Source organism: Canis lupus, chromosome 16 (genome assembly GCF_048164855.1).
Source record: "Canis lupus baileyi chromosome 16, mCanLup2.hap1, whole genome shotgun sequence".
Lineage (NCBI taxonomy): Eukaryota > Metazoa > Chordata > Mammalia > Carnivora > Canidae > Canis > Canis lupus.
In genome coordinates this window covers 48,539,384-48,553,928 of record NC_132853.1, presented here as the reverse complement: position 1 = coordinate 48,553,928, position 14,545 = coordinate 48,539,384, and the positions used below count along the sequence as shown (strand labels likewise).

General features: G+C 47.5%; 1 protein-coding gene across 6 annotated transcripts in view; it reads right to left on the bottom strand.

Moving 5' to 3' along the window:
* The window catches only part of TEX2 (testis expressed 2), a 101,753-nt gene extending 87,808 nt beyond the window's left edge, over nt 1–13,945 (bottom strand). For 2 of the 6 annotated variants that reach the window (XM_072781138.1, XM_072781143.1), the window contains exon 1: nt 13,791–13,945. The gene's annotated coding sequence lies outside the window, so the exon portion shown is untranslated. Of the gene's footprint in view, nt 1–11,888; nt 12,032–12,581; nt 12,800–13,790 lie in introns of those variants that run through there. The other 4 variants (XM_072781140.1, XM_072781142.1, XM_072781141.1 and 1 more) reach the window with 3 other exon arrangements.
* Between the last annotated feature and the right edge of the window lie 600 nt (nt 13,946–14,545).

Sequence of the window (14,545 nt, the reverse complement as noted above, 5' to 3'; positions counted from 1 at the left end):
TGTGTCTCTCATGAATAAATAAATAAAATCTTAAAAAAAAAAAAAAAAAAAAGAACAGTCTTTCTGAAAGCAGTAGCTTTTGTCTTTTCTGCCTCTGGCAACACTGAAATAAAGCATATAAAATGGAATCATACTTTTATGAACAGAGCTCACCAATCAGAGGATACATATGCGGTCCACAAGGAAAGGCCAGAGCCTGTGACAGCAATTGTGTGTGTGTTCCTGGCCAGGTGGAGGCCACCAGAGCAGATGGCTGGACCTCTGGGATGGAAGAGGGGGAGCCGAGACCCCAAGGCATCCCAGGGAGGGGCAGGATCCACTGTCCAGAACCACAGAGCTAGGAGGACCAGCCTCTCAGTTCTCTAACTCTGGGCCCCTTCTCTGGCTGCAGACAAAAATTATGAGACCTAAAAAGAAAAGCCAATGACAGGGAACAGACTAACTCAGAATACATTAAGGGGAAAAAAGGGAGGGGGGAGATAGAAGGGGAGAAAGAGAAGGTGATATAAGGAAGAAGCACAAGACAAATGAGAGGAGAGGCTTACGAGAAGTTAAGGAGCAGCTAGGGCTTTGGTCAAAATAAAATTACTAAAGAAACCAAAGACAAAATATCCTGGCACGTGGTACCTGGCTTGTAGGACAAGTTTATCCAGTGCTCTCTCAATAAAGGATACCTCAAGGATTTGAAGAGAGGAGAGGGCCCAGCAGGGAGGAAAGAGGATCTCAGGGACCCAGGGGTAGCCAGGTATGATGGTAGAAACCAGGCTTGTGTGCATGGAGCTACCAGTCAGGAACCTGCAGTCTGTACTCTAGGTTCTTCCTTACTGTTAATATGTCCCTCTGTTCTAAAAAGCTGGCTTTAGAGCTTACTAGCTGAGAGGTACAGAGACTTCAGAGCTGGAGTTCTTCCTTTTCTCCTTCAACAGCTGCTTGAAAGCCTGATGGACCTAAGTAAGACACCCACCACCAAACACAGATACACAAATACCCGCAAGATTTCACCTTCAATTTGCAAGAAGATACAAGACTGTTCCCTTCCCCTTCCCAAGGTTAAAAACCCTGATTTAAAGAACTCATTACACTGTTCTGAGTAAGAGGTAGAGAGTTTTGATGTATACCGTTTGGATAGTGGGTGTGTGGTCTCTTAGAAGTCTGGGCAGGAGAGAAGAGAGAGAGCAAGGTGAAGTCCTGCCCCAAGAAAACAATGTCTCCCAAAGCTTCACAGAGCCAAAACCTTAAGGGAAAATAGATGGCTCCTTTCTAGACACTCTACAACCAACCAAAAAATTGAAAAGCAGGGGATCCCTGGGTGGCGCAGTGGTTTGGTGCCTGCCTTTGGCCCAGGGCGCGATCCTGGAGACCCGGGATCGAGTCCCACATCGGGCTCCCGGTGCATGGAGCCTGCTTCTCCCTCTGCCTATGTCTCTGCCTCTCTCTTTCTCTCTCTGTGACTATCATAAATAAATAAAAATTAAAAAATAAATAAATAAATAATACTGGCTTTGGATTTTAAAAAAAAAAAAAAAATTGAAAAGCAAATATTCCAAAACATACTTAAATGCTTCCTGAAGTTAAAAAAGAAAAACTGGCAGACTAACGTATAAGCTAGCTATTAATCAGGAAGAAAAAAAATCTAATTAGCCATTCTTTAATTAAGAATTTATCGTGTTTAATGCTATGCAAATACTTGCTTTAAGATTCTTCGAGACCTGGGCAGCCCCAGTGGCGCAGTGGTTTGGCACTGCCTGCAGCCCAGGGTGTGATCCTGGAGCCTCGGGATCAAGTCCCACATCGGGCTCCCTGCATGGAGCCTACTTCTCCCTCTGCCTGTGTCCCTGCCTCTCTCTCTCTCTCTCTCTCTCTCTCTCTCTCTCTGTGTTTCTCATGAATAAATAAATAAAATTTAAAAAAAAAAAAAAAAAAGAAAGATTCTTCGAGACCTTCCTTAAAAAGAATGACAAAGTGGACAAAGACTTTCAAGAGACTCTTAAGAGAGTTACAGAAGACTGACTTTAACTGCAAGAGAGAGTCTGGACCTGCCCCCATGACAGTCTCCAAGCACAGCCACTGTCTTGGGAGCAGTGTCATCTGCTGAATGCTCAAGGGATCACTGGATAACCAGCCCATATTAACTCCATGTGGGGATAACCCATTTGAGGACTCCTTTCTCAAGCCCCAAAAATTTTGGCTTGAAATCATTAGGCTGGTTAGACATGCAGTTCCAAAGCTCGTTTCAGGGCTTCCTGTTTGTCTGGCAGGGTCACTCCCTTCCTACGCAATAGCATCACCCCACTGAGAGATGTGGATATGCACCCTACAACAATGAGCAGACACATGAACTGACAGAGCTGAACCAGGTAACGACCCTGCTTAAAGGTGGCAAAAACCTCTCATTTCCCCTTTAAACACCAATTTGGGCACCCATATGAATTCCTCAAATAGAAAACTATGGCAAAAAAAAAAAAATCACACTTTTTTCCTTAGCTTGCTATAAAGTACCCATCTCACTGAACATTTACCAACGGTGCTCGCTCACTCTGCGGTGCCGGGCGAGAGGCCACCATACCCTGGTGTAGCGCTGTGCGAGGAGCCCAGGATAAACAGGAGGGTATTTCTGGAAGAGGAAATCGCAGCTAATGGGTCAACTCTGCCAGATAACACAAAATGGCTAAAATTCTTAGGCCGCAGTACAGTTAGGATTTAGAAGTAGCTACATCTGCAATTCCTGGAAGACTACTTCTAAGCTGTGGGTCATATATATTTTTTTCTTTTTGAAAAACATGTTTAACATTTTATTTTTTGAGATTAACACTCTGGCATTATACCATTCATATAGCTGGAAGGACCTCTTGACCATCCGCCCCAGAAAATTCTTGCTTACATTTGCTGCCAAAGCAACTCTCACTTAATTCAGAAACTCAAGATATGTTTTTTCTTTTCATAAGATTTTTGAACCACAAATCAGACCTCATGAAATAAAATTTGCTTCAGGCTGTTACGCCTCTGCCAACACCCCTCTTGATCGCAGTCAAGCCTTAAGACAAAAGCTAGGCTGACCAAATGAGTTTAGTCTCTGGCTCAGAGTATGATCAATAGTCATTTCTGTTGGGAGTTTTAAGCCTTAAAAAAATTAATGTTCTTGCTTTACTATTAACCTACCCCATCAGGATCGAATACCACTCATCACATCCCCACAGACATTAGCCTACCCTGGGAAATTAAAACAAAGGCAACTCCTTTCCCATGGGTTTTCTACTACTCTGACTTATTTTCCACTTCGATCTTGCCTCTGAACTTAGCCAGGGCAAGCAGCTCAACTCTCCCTGAGGATAACTCCCTTCAGACTTCTAGGACAGGTACTGCAATTTCTACTCTTAACTCTTAGGGTGATGAGGCAGATGGGAGACCGAGGAGGAGCCAAACCAAATCAGTCATTACTATGGCCTGATACTCAAAAAGTCTTTTCCAAAAGGATCTGGATTTGAGGACATGAAGATGGCTCCTGTTCAGCTTATGTGAGGAGCAGTTAGTGTCAAAGGAAACAATAGTATAAGGTAGGAGATGCTCCAAAGGCAGGGGCTGTGGAGCCAGCCTGCCTAAACCTGAGCTCTGTGCTTATTTCTGGGCTGCGGTCACAGGCTCCCTTGCCCTCTGGATGGCTTTACCCTACCCACACTCTCAACTGGCTTTTCCTTATTTGTCATCATTAGATCCAAACAGCACCCCGCCCAGCGCGCGCGCGCGCACACACACACACACACACACACACACACACACATACTTCCCTCTACCTGCTCTCAGAGGTAAAAAAAAAATACCAGCAAAATAGTATTAAAATTTACTGCATGGTCCACTTCTAATAAAATTCACCTACAAAAAAAAAAAAAAAATTCACCTACAAACATTTTCATGATCTACTACATTTGTCGAAGGCCTCTTTTAAGATCTATGGAACAAAATCATTGCCACCTCGGTGTGGCAGGCCAGCCTACAATTACATACCAGCTCTTTCTGTCATAACTGGAATGCTTGCCACCAGCACTCTGTGGTCAAGGAACAAAAAGGGAGTCTCTCCTGGGACTTTGTTTGGGGCCAGGTGTGCCCATACTACTTTGCTCTATTCCAATCAGGCCTACCAGCAGATCATATTTACCTGGCTGTGCTGTTAAGGTTTCCAGAGCCTGGAGGCACTAGGCGCTCACCCTCAGGCATGAGTTTACAGATAGATACCTGACCCCTTCCCTCCACGCTGTTCTCAAGCAGCTTTGGTGCTAATGTCCACTTGAGAGTTTCTGGGCACCACACTGCTGCTGAGTCACACAGGTCTCTGTTATCTGGTTCTGCAAATTTCCTGTATACTTTATCTTTTTTTTTTTTAATACTTTTCTCTTCTATCCCCTTAATACTCAGCTTAAAGCCTTCCCAACCAGACATGCAAGGCTCCTGGAAAACACAGCACTCTTGTCTTCAATAAATACCCTGTCTCTGGTCTAGCGACCCAAACCATTCTTCCAGAACAAAACAAAAGAAAAAAAGAGTTACCTAGGAAACCAGCTAATGACATCCCACATCAGTTTTCTCTCTCAGAATTACAACCACCAAAGTTGTAGAAGAAATGTAACCGCTATCTCTGCCTCAAGACCATTTCCTGTTTAGAACTTCAAAGTCCCGGTGAAGATCCAGGTGTCTCCTATGATTTCCTCCCACGTAATAGGTGATCTGAGGAGGTAGATTTCTCCCTTTATTGGAAGCTGGCCTCAAGGAGAGGGCAAATCTGCCCACCTGCAGGGTCAGGTGTAAACACAGCTGCTTCCGTTCTCTGTTCTCTCCAACTGGGAGTCTCCCAACATCAGGAAGATTCTTCCCCTCCTACTGCTGCCCAGAGCCCTTTTTAGGGCCCATCTAGCGTTATGTTTGAGTAGTACCATTAGGGGCCATTAACAAACACCTGGTGAATACCTCCAAGGGCGGAACACTCTGGTTTGGGGGTGGGGGAGTGGTCAGGAAGTATGAGAGGGAGAGGACACAAATATAAACAGGGCATAGTCTCTACCTTCTAGATAGAGAGAAAGACTACTACATCCCTGACTGTGGGCTGTGTATGGAAGACGCTAACCTTGAAGCCTCAATTTGGAGCCCCATGATACCGATGACATACTGATGACATACTCGGCAAGAATGATGCCTCCTGAAGCTTGGATAGGAAGCCCATCCAGACAAGAGGGCTGCCCTTGCAACATGGCCCATATGAAGGTTGCAGGACGTAGGGCAACCCCCAGCCTGGAGGATGCAGAGACAGGCTGAGGGCCTGAGCTTCCTTGGTCACCTATTTATTCCCAGCACATAGTAGATGCTTGATGAATAGGTTTCAAAAGTGGATGACAGTTTTCAAGAATAGATTTAAGAGCAAATATGGAGAACAGCTTTAAATTTATCTAGAAATTCTGAAAAATAGGTGCCAAGGGAAGTGTAATACCAGTGAGTTGCAGAGTACGCACAGCCAATGTTTTCTGCCAGAAGTAATTTACATTTCTTTTCACTGCAAATGCAAGCTGGCCCTTACCTAGTCCTTCACAAGTGCTGTGATTTTATTTTTTAAACCTCTCCTGAATGGTCTCTTTCTCTCCAGTTTTGCTGCCACCACTCTGACCCAAAAGACCACCTTTTTGCTTGGAAGACAGCAGCAGCCCCCTCATGGCTCTCTCCACAGGGCTTCCATCTATTCACCCCACTGTAGTGGGGGTGGTTTTAAAAACTCCTAATATGGGGGCACCTGGCTGGCTCAGTCAGCAGAGCATACGACCCTTGATCTCAGGGTCTTGCATTCAAGCCCCATATTGGGGGCAGAGCTTACTTTTAAAAACAATTTAAAAATTAGGGGCACCTGGGTGGCTCAGGTCACAATCTCTCCATCCTGGGATTGAGCCCCGAGTCCAGCTCCCCTGTCAGCAGGGAGTCTGCTTCTCCCTTCCCCTGCTCTTACACTCTTGCTCTCGCTCTCTCCCCCTCTCAAATAAATAAAATCTTGTTTAAAATAATTTAAAAATTAAAAAAAAATCCTAATAGGAGCATGCCACATCCTTGCTCAAAACATTATGAGAGCTTCTTGCTACTCATGGAATAAGACCCGTGTTCTGCAAAGTGCTGTATGATCTAGCCCCTCCTGCCTTCTCCCTCAGCTGGGCCTGTGCCTCTCCTCTTGGTTTATGATATTCCAGGCACCTTTCTGTTCCCAGGAGGAAGGGAGCTAGGCCTTTCAGAAACCGAACCACCTGCTCCTTCATCAGGAAACAGCTCCATCTCTCACCTTACTCGGTTTGCTCTCATCCTTTGTAGCACTTCTCACTACTTCTTACGACATATTTGCTTTTCTCCTTCCTCCAGGAGGACAAGGACCTTGTCAATTTTGCTCACCACTATATACTCAGTACCTAGCACACTATCTGACGCATTGTGCAAGTTCCTTAAATGCTGGGTGATGAATGAATGAATGCAAGCATGGTAGAAAACAAGGGGAAAATTGAGAAATGCTCTTCACAGTTTGGGTTCACTGAAGGAATCTAACAGTTTTTAGAGTAGATTAATCCAGAAAGAGGGTAAGGGGGAAAAGAGTCCATGGGAATCCATCCTTGGAGCTGTCCAGGGGATTCAGATTCATCCTATGAAAGGATTTTCCATGCCCTTGACCCAGACTTGAAATGCATCAGGCTCCCAGCTCAGTGGGAAGTCTGCTTCTCACTCTGTCCCTTACCCTGCTCATGCACTCACGCTCTCTCTCTCTCTCAAATAAATAAAAGTCTTTAAAAAAAAAAAAGACCAATTGTCAAAAGAAAGGAAGAAAGAGGAAGGAAGGGAGGAAGGAAGGAAGGAAGGAAACAGAAAGGCTAAAAATCTACCTCCCATATGAAACACCAAAGCAGACAACTGCAGGAAGGAGGTGAGGAACAAGGGTTCCGGTTGAGCATGGCCCCCACAGCAAATGAAGCTGAGTGTTCCCCAGGCACAGGTGCTCCATGGTTAGCGCATCACAGACTGCCCGACACCAAGCTACCCTAGAATGCATCCAGTAGCTGTGCATATTAGCCATCTTCATCTCCTCTTCAGCCCCGTGGTTACTTTACACATGGAAGGACAGAAAATGCTGACCAAGAACAGAGGCCCATCCACTCCACATTAAGTTCCCCACTGCGTGAGAAATCAGCAAACCTTTACCCCCAGCCTTTCCTGCACATGCCTGGCACTGCTCTCAAGACTTCCCAGATGTCAGCGCATTTCCCACTCAAAAGTGGGAAATCTGGGATCCCTGGGTGGCGCAGCGGTTTGGCGCCTGCCTTTGGCCCAGGGCGCGATCCTGGAGACCCGGGATCGAATCCCACATCGGGCTCCCGGTGCATGGAGCCTGCTTCTCCCTCTGCCTGTGTCTCTGCCTCTCTCTCTCTCTCTCTCTCTCTCTCTCTCTCTCTGTGTGTGACTATCATAAATAAATAAAAATTAAAAAAAAAAAAAGTGGGAAATCGAGGCACCAGGAGCCTAAGAAAGCCCCATGTCCCCTGAAGTACTGCCTGGCTCCTAAGGCCAGCCTTGCATGGTTCTCTCTGTGTCTCCCCTTCCCCCCATTTCCTTCCCATGTCACACTTTCTACAAGCTGCTCCCTCTAGAAATGCTTTTCTGGACACTCCCAATGGCTGGCTCCCTCTCCTTCTTTCTTCTCAGTGCCCTGTTCTTCCCTTTCAGAGGAAGAAGCCTTCACACTTATCACAATGTAATATATACACACAATGCATACATCTCTTGACTTGTTTATTGTCTGGACTAGATAATGCGCTATGTGCCAGCAGGGACCACATCTATTTTGCTCCCCAACGGATTTCCAACGACAGGCACAACGGTTGGCTCCAGTAGATGCTCAAATATTTATTGAATGACTAATAATCATTGTTCAGGCAGTCCTTTCAATGGAAAGATTTTTAAATTCTCTATTTCAAGCCCTGAATGATAAATATAACCATCTTTAGGAACACTGCTTAAAAGACAACATTAGATGTAAAAAAGGATTTAAAATTAAGTAAGAAAACAGGCCAGCTTATGTCAGCTATAAGAAAGAAACAACAAAGAAATGAAACTAAAAAAATGCATATTGTGACTCTGAAAGGTGACTGCAGGAGGGATCCAAGGGGTGGGTTTAAATCTCAAATCCCCAGTAAGCTTACCACTGAAGAGGGCTCCTCTTGCCCTGTGCCATTCTCAACTATTAGGATAAGCCAGGGAGGCACTCAATTTGTGAGTTCCTATAACCTGCCTAGGGAAAAGCCCTTAGAACCAACATTCTAGGCAAACCCAAAGGGAAAGGTTACCTGATTGTTTCAAAGACCACCCGCGTTTCCCATCCCACCAGCTTCCACACTAAAGGACTGGATTCTGCTCTTAACAGTCCTGCTTATGTTCACAGTGACCCAGCTTGTGGCTTCTGTTCACCAAAGAAAAACCTTGCCTTTCAAGGACTTAGGTTGCCTGCAACGCCCATAGGGGCTGTTCTTTAGGTTGAACAGAGTTCTCCCAATACACAGCAGATGTCCTGAACAAGAACTCAAATTTAAACAGGTGTCAGTACCTGATAAAAGACTAGGAATATATGACCTCAAGGCAGGGGCAATCCTGCTGGAAAACTTCCAGAGCACTTGGCTTGAGAGGATTCCAAGATGAGGCAGGGTCCACCTGAAACAACCAAAGAGCTCGTACTGGAGAGTAGCAGAAGCCCTCTTCATCTTTGCTATGTGACTTCAGCCAAGGTACTTAGTTTTCCGAACCTCAGAGTTTTCATCTTAAAATAAGATTAACAGTGGTCTCTCCTACTCACCATGTGCCAATGTGAAGTTGCAAAGGAGACAGTGTCCGTCAGCACATAACAATTCTTCACGAGTGATACTCATATTGTTATCACCTAACTATCATTTTCTGCTTTACAAAGCCTGATCACAAACACCCAAGTGAGACTTTGGGAGTCCTGAATGAAGAACTTCTTTCAACCATTTAATTTCCCAGATCCTTAGTTCATAAACTCACATAATCTCTGATACTGTGTTGGAAGGAGTCAGAGGAGGAGACTGAGAAATCAAGTCCTCATTTTGGAAAACCCTCGAGGCCCAGAAACACCCTGGGGTCCAGAGCCCAAGAACAGACACAATAACAAGATAAACCCTCCAGAACTGGGACCAGGCCTTCTGATGCCCACTCTAGAGTTCTCTCTACCTCATCCAGTGCTAGTCGAGCATGTCTGTACCTTCATGACCTCCTAGGTTCCTTCTGATTAATGGCATCTTATGACATTTCACCCAAAGCAATTAAACATTATAAGGAGTTTTGAAAGGGGAAACACAGAATCTTGTATATAACCTTGAGGTGCTTTAAAATTCACATGTAAGACTATTCGCATCAGTGTAGGCTTCCAAGCTTCTTATAATGATATTTATTTTTAACATGGGATTTAAAGTTGACAAAGACCTTAATGAACAGGCAGGACAAAGGGAGCTGTCTGTCCATGGCTCGTTAGCTCCTGAAGTTAATGCTTCTCATGGGGACAAGAGTCAGCCAAAGGACAGAGTTCCAGGCGAACTGGAAAACATCCCTCCAGCCCACAGATTATGCATTACTGCCTAGGTTCCAAGTGGAAAATCTTATGAGATGTTCTCCAGATATACCCCAGAGCCACCTACCAGTTAACCCTAGCCCTGTCATTCAGAACCATCAACTGATATTGGGTGCTCACTATGTGCCAGGCACCACGACTACCTATAAAGAATGTACTATGGAGTGCCTGGGTGGCTCAGTCAGTTAAGCACCTGCCTTTAGCTCAGGTCATGATCCCAGGGTCCTGGGATGGAGTCCTGAGTTTGGCTCCCTGCTCAGCAGGGAGTCTGCTTCTCTCTCTCCCTCTGCCCCGCTCCCTCTGCCCCCACCCTGCTCATGCTCTCTCGCTCTCTCTCAAATAAATAAAATATTCTTAAAAAATAAAATAAAGAATGTACTACTATAGTTCATCTAACGTAGGACCCCACTACTATAAGACGTACCATCATTGAATGTACAAAAAAAAAAAAAGACACCTCTGCCAACTACAACTGTGAGAACCACAGATTTTAAAATAATTTTCTTTAGATATGTTAATATGAGACAAACTGTACTTGTCTTAGCATTGCTGGAATGTGAATACTGTCCCATTTTACAGATAAAGAAACTGAGGTACAGAGAGAAACAATAATCACAGAGCTGCTCAACAGAAGCATTGGGATATGCCCTGGTAAGTTGGGTCACCTTTTCACAGCAGTAAACTCAGATTTCCTGGCAGCCACATGAATGACCCATAAAGGTACCAAGCAGAGACACAGGGTGCAAATTCTTGATTCACCATAAGTACATTAACTGTGGCAATTCCCTGAACATCTCTGAACCAGACCTTTCATATGTCCAAAGAAGGCACTGTGCTAGCATGCCATTCCTCTTCTGAGAGAAGTAATGCAGTACAATGGAAAAAGCACGTTTTGGAATCAGAAAGTCCTAGATTGAAATTCTTGCGCCACCACCTAACCAACTTATCACTCTAGACAAGTTACTGAACTGCTCTGAGCTTCAGTTCCCTCTTCCATAAAATGAGGCTACCTCCATCGATCTCCCTCAGAGGGCTGCTCAAGGACTGGAGAAGATATCTCTATCTATATTTATAACTATACCTATATTGATATAGATATCTCCAAGGAGAGAGAGAAAGGAAAGTGGTCTATAGCAGAGTTGAAATTCAACAGATGCTCTTTTCTATACTCCCTGCCTTCTGCTTTGGGACAGAATGAAAGAACACATGTTCCCTGTGACCTCAATAACACCCAAGAGGACCCTCAGGAGAGAATAAAGATCAGAGAGAGGAAAGTAGATGCTGAGGGTTACTCAGGCAAAGAAAATGAAATGGAAGCACCTAGAGGCCAGGGACAGTATTTGTTCAATGAAGTTCTAAATTTTTGAATAAATAAATTGATGAGGGAAAAAGGGGATCTCTGAGTGGCTCAGGGGTTTAGCGCCTGCCCACGGCATGATCCAGGAGACCCGGGATCAAGTTCCGCGTTGGGCTTTCTGCATGGAGCCTGCTTCTCCCTCTGCCTATGTCTCTGCCTCTCTCTCTCTCTCTATCATGAACAGATAAATAAAATCTTTAAAAAGAAAGAAAAAAAGAACAGGAACTGACATCATGAAAAGTTATTGGTCAATAGATATGAGGATGCAGATAGTTTTATACCAAACCTGACACAGAAAACCACTCTTTGAAGTTTCAGTTTGACACCAACAGTAAACTACAGTGGGAAGAATTTCCCATTGTTCTGTTTTGCTCTTACATTAAGCAATATTTTGTGCATTTCTCTCCTTTCTTTCCTCAAGGACTTCAGAACATCCTCAAAAGAGAGCTTTTGACTTGGAAGGAAGGCAAACCCTATGGCAGGTAGAAAACAAACCCTCTATCCGTTTTGTTTTTTTCCACCGTAACCCATAGTGCCTTGCAGTTTCTGGCACACTACCAACTCAAGAAAAATTAGTTGAATGAATATTTTTCCGCTATATGCAATTACTTTTTGATGCAAACTCCCAAACATCCTGTACATTTATTCTACCTGAAAGCCTAACCTCTCTTGCTGCTTTTCCAGAAGTATTCTAAAAACATAATCTCTGACAAACAAAACGTTTGGTATATGTGATTATCTCCAACCCTCCCACAGGAGGACATCCTATTCTCTTCAAACCTCCAAGCTCCAGATAACTTAGCCAAAGGAAACTCCTGCACTTCCCTTACCTTCCCTCCCTCTGTCCCAGCCCCTGGGCTACTACTTGTCAGTTGTCTCCATTACCTCCACCTCTGACTTGAATTGGATTGTTAATCTCCTTCCTCTCAGGCACAGCACCTCTTCCTGGAGATAAATGTACAGGCCAAGCTGAGTTCCCCCAGAGCCCTCCACATACTGACTTGAGGCCTTCACTAGTAACATTCCTGGAGAGGCCTGTGTGAAAGACAGAAAGTGTATGGCAAAAAACCCACTCTATACCCATCACCTTAGGAGGCTTACTAGTTTTCCATAAGTTGGAAATTCCAACTTCCAATTCTTGGAAGAATCTAAAATACCAAAATAGATTAAGAGTTGACCATGAGTTAATAGGAAAGGCTGGTTTGGTTTTTTTTTTTTTAAAGATTTTATTTATTTATTCATGAGAGACACATGGGGGTGGGGGGGGGGGTGGCGCAGAGACACAGGCAGAGGGAGAAGCAGGCTCCATGCAGGGAGCCTGGTGTGGGACTCGATCCCAGGGGGACTCCAGGGTCACACCTTGGGCTGAAGGCAGGTGCTAAACCACTAAGCCACCCAGGGATCCCCATGGAAAGTCTGTTTTACTCTTCCAGCACCTCCTATGAGATAAGCTTCACGGTGTCACATCGTTTTAAACCCACACACCCAGACTCCTCAAATACCCCCTAACCTGGAGTTCAAGGATCATTGGCTCCTCCGGTTTTTCCTCATTGGTTTCCATAAAAAAAAGTCACTCACTGTTTTCCTTCCAGCTCATGTCTGGCTCCTCAAAGGACTCCTTTAAATCCTCTGATGAGAATCACTGAAACATGCAGAAGGCTGGTCCCTTTCAATTCTTGTGCGGAGCAGCAGCCATGGTGGACTTGACACAGGAATACGGCATTACCGCCCCTGCCTTCGGGGGAGCCCACGCTTTCCCTTCAACTCTAAAAAAGTACGTCCTCCCTGAGCCGTGTCTGTAAAACGTAGTGACAAAGTACTTCGTCGCTTTGGAGAAAGAGCGAGGGTGGAAACAGACTTTGCCCTTACATTTGATGCCCCGTAACCATAACAACCGATGGTTTAAGGAACCATCAACCCACTGAAGGGCTAAGTTTTCTAGAAGCCGTTTTTTTTTTTGTTTTTTGTTTTTTGTTTTTTCAAAAAGGGGCAGACTCCCCTGCACCAGCTCCCGCGTCGCGCGTGCAACGTGGCGGCGTGCCCGGTGCAGCGCGCAGGCTGTGCGTTCCGTCCCCGGGTCCCCCGGGCTCCGCGGCGCGCTCGCCAGCGGCCGGCAGCACAGCCTCCACCGTCACACCCGCGCTCCCGGGCACGGCACCTGGCGTTAGGCCTCAGCCCAATGTCACTTGTTAACCTTCCTATCCCCCGGCGGTCGGCACGCTGCCGCCTCCTAAGGACACGCAAACCAGCCCACGGCCACCCGCGATTCCCAGCAGCTGGACAAAAACCACCTAAGCGCAGTCAACCCCTGACGGGTCCCCGTAAAAGTAGCTGCGGTTCTGCACTTGCGAGCGCCTCGCTACGTGGGCGAGGGGGGCGGCAGGAACCCGGGGCCCCATTCATAAAATCGCAGGCTGTTTTGCCTTAGTTTGCGTGCGGACTGCCCTCCCGGGCCCGGGGTGAGCCCGGAGCCCCGAGCCCGCCACCGCAGGCTGCGGGGACCGGCTGGCCGGCGCCTCCCGTCGGGGTCAAGCCCAAACCGCCACACCCGCCCCCAGAGGAGAGAGGGGTTCGCCCGGGGGCGTCGCAGGTGCGCGTCCCCGCCAACCCCGGGCCGCGACAGCGGGGCGGGGCGGGGCCCCCGGCGGCCGATCCCCGCGCCCCCGGCACCAACGGCCGCCGGCCCCCCGCGCAGCCGGGACCCAGCGGGGTCGGGCCGCCCCCGGCCCCGGCCTTCTCCGCGGGCGCTCCTTCCGCCGCCTCCTGCCCGGCCCCGGTCGCGCTCACCCCGGCTCCGCTGGCTCCTTCATTGTACTGCGCCGGCGCCCGTGCTCCGCGGCCGCCGCGGCTCCGGCTCGGGCTCGGGCTCGGGCTCGGGCTCGGGCTCCGGCCGCTGTCCTGCCGCCCGCCCGCCCCCGGGCACCGGCCGCCCCGCCCCGCCGGCGGACCCGCCCCGCGCCCGCGGCCCCCGCCGCCAACCAGACGGCGGCAGGGGCGGGGCAGGCCGCGCGCCAGGCCCGGCCAATCCAGCCCCTACCCGCGCGCCGGGGAGCGGCCTCGGAAATGGGCGTGCGATTGGTCAGGTCTGTTAAAGGGACCACCGCCCACGGGGCTGGAGAGGGGCGGCGGCGGCGTTACCTGGAAGAGTCGGGATGGGAGGGGCGAGAGCTTCTCTTCTCTCCCCAGCCCCGCGGCTGCTGCGTTTCTTCAGTTCTTTGCGCTTATTAATTTCCTTGTCCCGCAGCCTGGGTAAACAAGCGGAGACAGAACCGGCCCCGATCGGAGGGGGAAACTGAGGCTGAGAACGCAAGGGGTCTCACGCTGGGCATAGTCACTGACATTTGGGTTTTAGAAAGCCGTCATCTATTCCGTCCAATTCCAAAAATTCACTTCAAAAGGCACATTTCTCAGCCTCACCCTGGAGGATTTTAGCATGAAGATCCCTAGGTCCCACTTGAGTCTCTAATTTCCCACGACTGGAATGAGACTGGGGAAATATCCCATGGATCTAATGCAAGTGGTGCAAGACCCACACGCTCCGG